The sequence below is a fragment of the Agelaius tricolor genome, unplaced genomic scaffold, assembly GCF_023055355.1.
Source record: "Agelaius tricolor isolate 1412-34295 unplaced genomic scaffold, bAgeTri1.0.p SCAF_2, whole genome shotgun sequence".
Taxonomy (NCBI): Eukaryota; Metazoa; Chordata; class Aves; order Passeriformes; family Icteridae; genus Agelaius; species Agelaius tricolor.
Genome location: NW_027269262.1, coordinates 7,872,541 through 7,881,606, shown reverse-complemented (window position 1 = coordinate 7,881,606; position 9,066 = coordinate 7,872,541).

Below are 9,066 nucleotides of genomic sequence, written 5' to 3'. Positions count from 1 at the left end.
GAGCATCACCTCCACATGCCACTGACTGTTAGAGGCTTCAAAATAGTTTCCTAATACCCTCTGACAAACTAAGACCTACAGAAAAGACTGAGAGCCCGTGAAAACAATGTGAAGGGAGGAGACCCATGGGAATCCCATGTCCAGAAATAATGATGCAGTAGGACAGTGTTACTTAAAAGTCTGAAAGGGCCCTAGGTAGCAGGTCATAGCTTACACACTACAGAAGAAATCAATATTCCTCTCCCAGCATGGTCTTCCTTGGCCCCCAGTAAAGTATTTGGCTCAATCCAGACATCATGAAAATATGCAAAACACTGATGTTTCTTTCAAAAGAATGTCAATCAACAGGTGGCACTTGCAGCAAAGCACTGCCCAAAGGTTCTTTTTGGAACTTGGTTCAGCACCTCCCTACACACTCGGGACCTTGACTGCAGAGCAGCAGCTGGGGACCTGCACACTGTGCAGCAGCAGGCATCTCTCCAGCAGACTGGTCCCAGCTTATAAAGAACCTCTCCCATGTCAGCTAAAACAGCATTCCTACAAGGCTCCCCTCATCTGCAGGGGCAATCTTGTGTTGGAACAAGCAAATAATGGGAAAGGTCTTCTTCCCCTGACTCCTGTGCCCTCTGCCTCATTTCTGTGCTCAGTCTTTTTCTCAGCCAGCCACGGCCTAAGTTAACCAAGGGAATGGGAGGCACTCTATGCCCAACCCCTCTCCCTCACCAACCCCTTTCACTCATGCAACACCTATGAGGAAAAGAGACACAGCCACAGAGTTGATGCATTTCTTTTTAAGAATGATCAAAAAGAATAAGCATTTTACAGTGTAATCTACAAAATGCCTGAGCTGGGGGAAAGTTGCAAGTAGTACTTTTCATCTTTTTGGGTGTGAAGAGAGAGAGAGCAAGCATTCTCTTTTTTCCTGCATTCATAGTCCATCTTGTAGGATTATCCTGTAGGCCCTGCCTGTTAACTTCAGCCTTGGCTACAGCTCTTCCAGACCACAGAGATGGTCCAGCAAAGGCCTTGGAGACAGAAGGCAGGGGACTGACATCACCTCCCATAGCTGGTTCTTAACATTTGCTTCATTCAGCTCCTACTGAGTCCTCTGCCTGCCTTTTTGAGGATACTGGGAGTTATAACAACTTCACTTCTGCTCAAGGGTGAGTAGTCAGCCATGCCCAGCCCACCATGTTTTTAAAACCATGGGGTTTTAAAAAGCAAGCGAGCTTTTACCATGCAGTGTTGCTGTGGAATAAGCATCTTTATTCCAATTGAACACAGAGGGAAACTGAGGCACAGTGGAAACATTTCTTTTAATGGATGTCTGTTTGCCTAGTGAAGCATGCCTTAACTTATTCCAGGTTTGACCTGAATAAAATTCTTATAATGGTGGGCTTTCAAAGTATGCTGGAATCTAGGGGCCAGAGGGAAAAAATAGCTGACCAGTGGCAAGGTCAGAATGGAAGCTGGAAATCTCTTAAAAGATGCTTTTTTGTCTTTGAAGGGATCTTTGCAGCAATCTTTGTTTCAGGCAATTTATAGCATTTTCACAGGGCTGAGCATTTTTGAAAATGTCTTACAACCTTACAGAAGTGACATTCCCACCTTTGCTGTAAAACAACAAAGAGGATCCTTAGAACACTGAATCCCCTGGGACATCTTGTCACAGTGCACAGTCTGAGAGAAGGTATCCCTTTGCCCCATATCCATATGAACAATAGGTTATGTTAAGGCACAAGTGATTTTTTATCCCTTAGTTGACTGCTTTTTTAAATTTAAGACTGACCTACATTAAGGAAAGAAAAATTTTAAAAAGTCAAACCACAAAAGCTGGCACACTATCTGTTATAAATAATTCAGAACAAATCTGCATAATTATACTAAAACCATTACTCCTCAAACAAAAATAGGATCAAAAAAGGTCTGTCTGATCATATTCTATCACAATGACTCTCTGTAGCATATCTTGTACTACAAGTTCTCTCAAATGCATTTTCCACTGTACTTTATCCAGTGTGCTTTGTCATTTTTTGATAATTTACTGGTTCATTCTAAGACCTTTCTTTCATCTTTTAATACATATGTGAATTTCCTGGATAAAGGCAAATCACTATTAGATCATCATCTGTCTCCACATCATGAAAGTAAATTCCTTGCCAATGCCAGCATTAGTTGTCCACAAGCCATTAATCCAAAAAGCTTAGAAAAGGTCAGTTTTTAAGCTAATAGTATAAAACCCACATAATATAACATTCAGATAGAAAGTTTAGGAAGTCTCTCTTGCAACTTAATTTAAATCCCCTGTAAACCAAAATGTCTGGATAAAGCCCACAAAAGATTAAAGACACTGGAGGACCTGATTTTCTAACCCATTGCATTTTCTATCCCTGTGCAAATCCACACAAATCTTTACCTCTTTGAAGTCACTAGCAAATCTCTTGGTCTTTTCAATAGTACTTACAACTTTACTTCTGGTAATTACATCAGCCTGCCACTGTGGAACATCACTCCTGGGAAACGTTAATAATATAAAGCTGGGCACTGCCAGATCCTCTTTGTACCAAAGCCATTTAATTTAAGTAGTTTTTCTCTTTTCCTTGTTAAAGACACGAGGATGTTACAGGCTTCACAGTTGCAGAAATTGTTTTAGAAAGGGACAGGCTGATCCTTTTAATAGGAGCTTGAAAGCTTACAATATTTTTCAGAGACCAGAGCATGTCTAGGCAGTCACTCCCTAATGGATCTTCCTTCCCCAAGGTATGGCTTTCCTCATATTCTTGGGCTTGCTTTGCCTCTTTCTGTGCACCCTCTTGGCTCAGCAGTAAATGGAATACAAACAGGGGAAGAAACTAGGTCACTTTCTATCAGCACCTGGGCACCCAGATAAATCTTTCCTTCATCAAGTTCTCCAAGCTAATATTATACAATGGCAGGTGATGTTGGCTAAGGAGCTAATGCTCATCCAGGGGTACTTTCCATTGCTCACATAATGAAAGGCCATCTTCTCATGTCAGCTTGATGGAAAAGGAAAGGGAAACACCAGAGGAAAAATGAGCTGCAAGGGAGGGAAACACAGTGTTAAGTCCCCTGGTTTCACTGATAAAATTTTCAAGCAAAATATTCCAAGCATTGTGAGTTGAGGTTTTTTTGTTTGTTTGCTTTGTTATATTTCTCCATTAAATTTAGATACAGTCACAAATGCATAAAGGAAAACCAAGCAAAATTAAAGACAAAGTTTCACTAAACTTCTGAGGTTTCTGGTAAGAAACTTTGGTTGCAAACACTAAACTCATCCCCATCTGTATCATCAAGTTGTTGTCCAAGATGGAATTCACTGTAATCCCATTGCTGAGCATTGCCCAGAGGCTATCTTCTCCAGTAACAATGTGCCTTCTTCTTTAAAGTGGCACGTTTTTGTGGCCTGGCAGGTTGCTAAAGCAAAAAGCTTCTTGTGCGCTGGAGGCTGCTTTTACTCTCGCTATTGCAATTTCTTTTCTTTATGGGGGAACTGTTGACAGAGCAGCTGATAAAGCAAAACCCAGATGATGCTCTAGGTCTTGACAGATAAGATCAACAGGTTTGTTGTCTCAACGAGACGCTGTTTATCCAGTACAATGGTGGGCTAATTTCACTGGCACGGGCTCTATGTTAATGCCCTGCCATAAAGGAATTATTACAATTCCACCTGAAAGCCAGGGCTGCTCCTCCCTCTCCCCTCTCCCTCCTGCCATTCCTTCTCCTCCCTTCCAGGTAAATCCAGCTGAAATGCCAGATGCAGAGATTTCAGGCTTTGTGGTTTGCTTTGACCCATACAGATTTGCTTGGAATATTAAAATGTTGCCAGTCTGCCACTGTACCAGCTGCAGGAGCTCCTCAATGGACGAGAACTTCTCTTTGTGAGATTTAAGGAATATCATTCATGAGGCATCAGGAAAAGTACATTGTGATAAACTAATATAATTTGAAGAATTAATAGAATTACTCTCAATTACACATTAAATCATATGTTATTTCAACACCTTTGATGATTTTACAGTGGATGTAGGCTTTCCTGCTGAAGGTAAAATCTGGCCTGTTTTCTTCTCATTAGTCACAAACATGTTCTCTTGGGAGCTGCAAATCATTTGCATGTCTGCATGACAAAGAATTATTACACAGAAGAGATTATTAACAGCATTGCTTCATAATTCTCATTTGAATTACTCAATTAGTTTTGCTTCCAGGTGATAAGTGAGGGCTTTGCCAGAAAGGAAAAAATGTTTTCTAATTCATCACAAGAAAGCATTTGCTACATTATGCCAATTATCTTATTAAAATATTCTTTGACAAGTGTTGTTATTTCTTCACTTCTCCCAGAGACCCCTACCTCCCTGAAATCATTGGTGCAAGATAAGGTCTGCTCCCCAAGTGCCTCTCCATTCATCACATCGCTCTGAGATTTATGTCCTTGGCGATAATCTCAGAAAGATGCTCACCTCTTAATCTCAGCTTCAGAAATACTTCTGAAGCAACATTCAATCCCATCAGCAGTGAAATCAGTTAGGAAGTAGCTGCTGGAAAGTAATGAATATGTAGAGATGCTTTCTGTAACAATAATCAGAGTTGAAAGGAAAGTATGAATAGCTTGCTGAGGAGATAAATTTGCATTTTCTTAATGAATCCCATCTGAAGGTATCTGTGCTTCTTTCTAATGTTTGTGTTGCACAAACACCTGAGTGATTAAGATTTTTGTACCCACACAATCCAAGGTTTGGTGTACCAGCTTCAGCATTGCTCCTCCTGTCCAAAGAGGCTTAAGGGGAGACAGGGAAAGTATCTGCCCCTCAGTGATCTGTCCTGCTGGAGGGCACTGGGCTTCCAGCCACATTGGTGGCCAGTGCCAGCTCTGGAAAAGGTACAGCAGTGAGTTATGTATAATCTTGTAGTCTTTGAGGCTGCTCTGAAGTACAGGGGGCAATGGCTTGGGCAACTGCCCCAACAGGTGAGATGCAGCTCTCTTGTTTCCACTGCTGTGTGTATACTGTGTCCATACAGTTCATGCTAAAAGGAGCAGCCTAATTTTACAGCCATATGGGAATTACATCCTTTTTCTTGTATCATCCTGTTTTAGTTCTGTGAGGCATGATTGTTTTAAACTTCTAAGATAAGAGGTAAAGAATTCTTGTTACTGAATGATTATCATTAATGCTTGTTATTTTATTTATAGAAATATTTAGTAGTAACTTCTGGTAAACCATTTCCCTTCCTTTAATAACAAAAAAATGGAGATGAAGTCTGCCTATGCTAACAATTGCAAGGGTCAGCTGTGTTGGTTTTTTGTAATAAACATTGTTAACTGAAAACTTAGACTTCTTTTATTTATCGGACTGAGTCAGAACTTTAAAGCAGAAACTAGCTTTGAAGTGGGGCCCAAAGTAAAGAAGAAAAGCACAACAAAACCTTTAATGTTTTATCTGCAGGTTTGCTGACCAAATCCATCTGCTTTATTTGACAACTGATAAAGACTGGCAGGTGCTCTAATGAGATGGTTTTGGCTGCACTTGCAGATCATCCTTTCGAAACCCGCAGCAATGTCACTCTCCAAATAGCTGAAAGACATGATTGACCTCAATGTCAAATGTGTCAGTGGATGTGTGCAGGACCATTCTTGTGGGTACATGTAAAACACCCTCCCGCATCCCTCTCGCTGTGGCTTGCTGACCCCTGCTCCTGTCTGCCTTGTAGTTTGGGTTTTTTCCTTTTTCCATTTTGGGTCTGGCCTTTTCCACAACAGGAATTCATCAGCAACAGCCAGCATCTGAATGAAAACTTGCAAAATGGCCATATCACCCCCAGGCCTGTGCCACAAGGGGAGAAAGGAGCTGACCAGTCCCCTGCTCTCTGGGTGCCACTCTTACTCAGAGTTTGTCATTTAAAAGATTTAGGGCAAGAGGTAGCATAAAATCACAGGTCCCCAAGAATAATTGAGACTGGAAGGGACCTCTGAAGGTCATCTGCCCTGTCCCTTGATCAAAGCAGGCCCAGTTTCAAAGTTAATATTTTCAGTATCAATATTGTCTGAGAGCAAATTGTGCACCTTCATCTCTCTGCTTTGTAGGTACCAGCTGGGAATGTAGGTTCTTTCTCATAGACTAAGAGAACAGAATAAACAGGTTAAAATTAGAACAAGAGTTCTAAATTTGTATCTATCTTTTCAGCTTCTATTTTCGACTTGAAGAAGGAATTTTGTACCCAGACACTTGTTTGCTTTTTCAGATGTATCAGCTAGTCTGAAACAAATATTACCCCCTCCTGCAAATCTTGCTGGTATTCTTAGATTCTCCCAGCAAGAACATTATCTTCAGTGAAGTTTTGACTCAGCAGTGACCAGAGAATTTTTGTCCCTGAGATTACATACGAATTATCTCAAACAAGTTGCTGAAGCTGTTATTCAAATAAGCAGATAAATCCAACAGTCAACAGTGCTATCTGAAGGCTTAAATAGTACAGAAATTAAAAGAGAAGCTGAAGTAGAATAGCCTGTGCAAAATCAGTGATTCTTTGTTTTTAACATAGTTGAAATTCATTTGTCCCTGTTATCCATCCCCTTTTATGCTGCTAAAGTTGACAATATCTTTGGTTTGTCGTTCCAAGTGAGGGGCAGGGGGAAATAAGGAGGGCAGACTAAAAGAAACAGGGTTGGGCAGGGATGTCAGTGGGAAGATGTGCTTTGTCTAAAGTTCACTGATCTTAATTATGGTAAAAGATTAAGATACATTGCTTCATTCTAATTCCTATCCTGACAGTTCCCTATTAAAAGTAAAACAGCTGACACAAAAGCAATGCAATCTTCTTCAAATTAGTCTTCACAACCAAAAATAAAATAGGAAAACCTTGTCAGTTAATTTTTTAACTGGGTATATTATGGGAAGCCTAGAGTAGAGATTTTACTATACAATCCAGCTGTTCCTGACATAACTAGGCACATGCACCAGATTTTTCACTGCAGTATAATCTTGCTCTGTTGAATCAAGTCAGAAACTTAAAAAAGCTCCAACCATATCACCCTGAGCAATCCTTGACCTTCAAAATTACATTTTCAAATGCTTGGGGAAAGAAAAAAAACTAGGATGAGCTGTTCAGGCTGCTCTGAAAGGAATGCAGATTCCATCAGTGTCCATTTGCATCAGTCAGTGGAAATGACCCCAAAAAAATGTTCTCAGAACTAAATCCTCGAGCTTCACTTACTGGATTAACCACACTTTTTCCTGGTGCTATGTTACTATTGGTTATAATTTAGGCTGGTGGATCCATCGTGGGTAGTCCGTCCTCCAAACAGTTCATAGTGTGACCATAAGAAAAATAACAGACAGGAGAAAGGACTTGTTATTGGCATTTATAGATGGGGACATGAGGCACAAATGGAGATTAGTGTCTTGAGGGGCAATTTGTGATGGATTACAAAAATCAAAGAATTAAACAGCTTTGTGCACTGCAATCCCAGACTCTAGAGCTTTGCTCTGTGCCTTGCACTGGGAGTAACTCAAGGAGTATCTGCCCTTGGAGAGGGCAGGTGGTACACAGGACAAAGCTCCTCCTCAGTCACAGATCTTCCCTCAAGATGATACCTCTTGAAATATCCCATCACAAAAGTGTGAACATCAGCAAGGAAAATGTTTTTGGGGCTTAAGCAGGCCTATAGAGCAGGTGACCCGCAAATTCACAGGAGCACTGTCAAATAGAATTTCATTGCCTGTTCCTCTAGCCTCTGCTCCTTCCTCTCCTTTTTGCTCTACTTCTCCCCAGCTAATGCTTATAGGGAGGTTTGGATAGAAGAAACAGGAAAATGATTGTTATTTTTCAGAATAAGGCTGCAGAATTTAGGGAGTTTCCAATTTGAAGAGCAAGCAGGGGCATAGAAATTCTTCCCTTAGTTTCCCCTCCCTCATATTAAATTTCAATATGCCAACTAAGTGGAAAACTTATAATGCAAGTCAGTTATGATCCTGAAGAACAAGAGAGAACAAAATACCTTGCTGTTCCTGGAAAACTTAAGTCTGAGGGCCAGATAACCCTAAAAACTTCCACTAAGCCATTTGAGTTGTCACATTCAATAGAAAACTCTTCATCCATGAGAAGAAAAGTCCTATCCAGGAAAAATAATTCATCTCAGACAAAGATGGCAACTAATGGGGAAATGAGTGGCTGAAACCCCACCACAATAAAAGTGTGATTATAATGCTTTAAGATCTGTGAATATGATCATAGACTGTATTTTTACAAACAATGATTGTGTTCTTCCCTTCAGATTTTTGGCTGACAAATCTGTGGCAGGACATCACTGCTTCATGAATAAAAGACTGAGGCAATAAGCACTTGCTGTGAGCAGGAAGCACAGGCACAGTGCACAGTCACAGACTTTCCTTCAGCAAACGCAGCCTGTGCTGAAAGAACTCACTGCAGATCCCACTGATGGTTCCAACACTGATACAGACTTTAAATGCTGTCCTGATGATGACTGCACTGCCACAAATGACCTTACTAAATACGGGGGCTGTATTTAATGTGGCTGTCAATAAATACTGTGTGCTCTACTCACAGAACCAGCCAGTTGTTAGTTAGTGTTACCAGCCAGTTGTTAGTTAGTCTTACTTTTCATCTAAAGATGGCAGTGTGCTAAACCTCACATCTGTTAAGTTAGTGAGATACTCTTCTATTTTATATAAAAGCTGTGTTTTAGGAGAATTAGGCTCAACAATCCAGCTGTAACTCAAGAGCAAGAAAATTATAGACCATGTAAACCTTTATCTGAACAAATAGGCAAACCAAGTAAACCTCCTTCTCTTTAACTGAGTAATCAAACTGCAGAAAGAAGTGATAACAGGGTAAAGGTAGCAGAAGAAAAGGTGGCTGCTAAATAATACCTTGTCAAACAAAGAAGGAGACCTGTGAGTGGTACATTGGAGTTAGGAGAATTGGATGAACATGTTTGCACACATATATGGAGGAGTAATGTGAACAGTGGTAAGGGCCATTTACTTTGATGTCTACTGGAACCCTGAACAAAAAGCAAAACAAACAAGA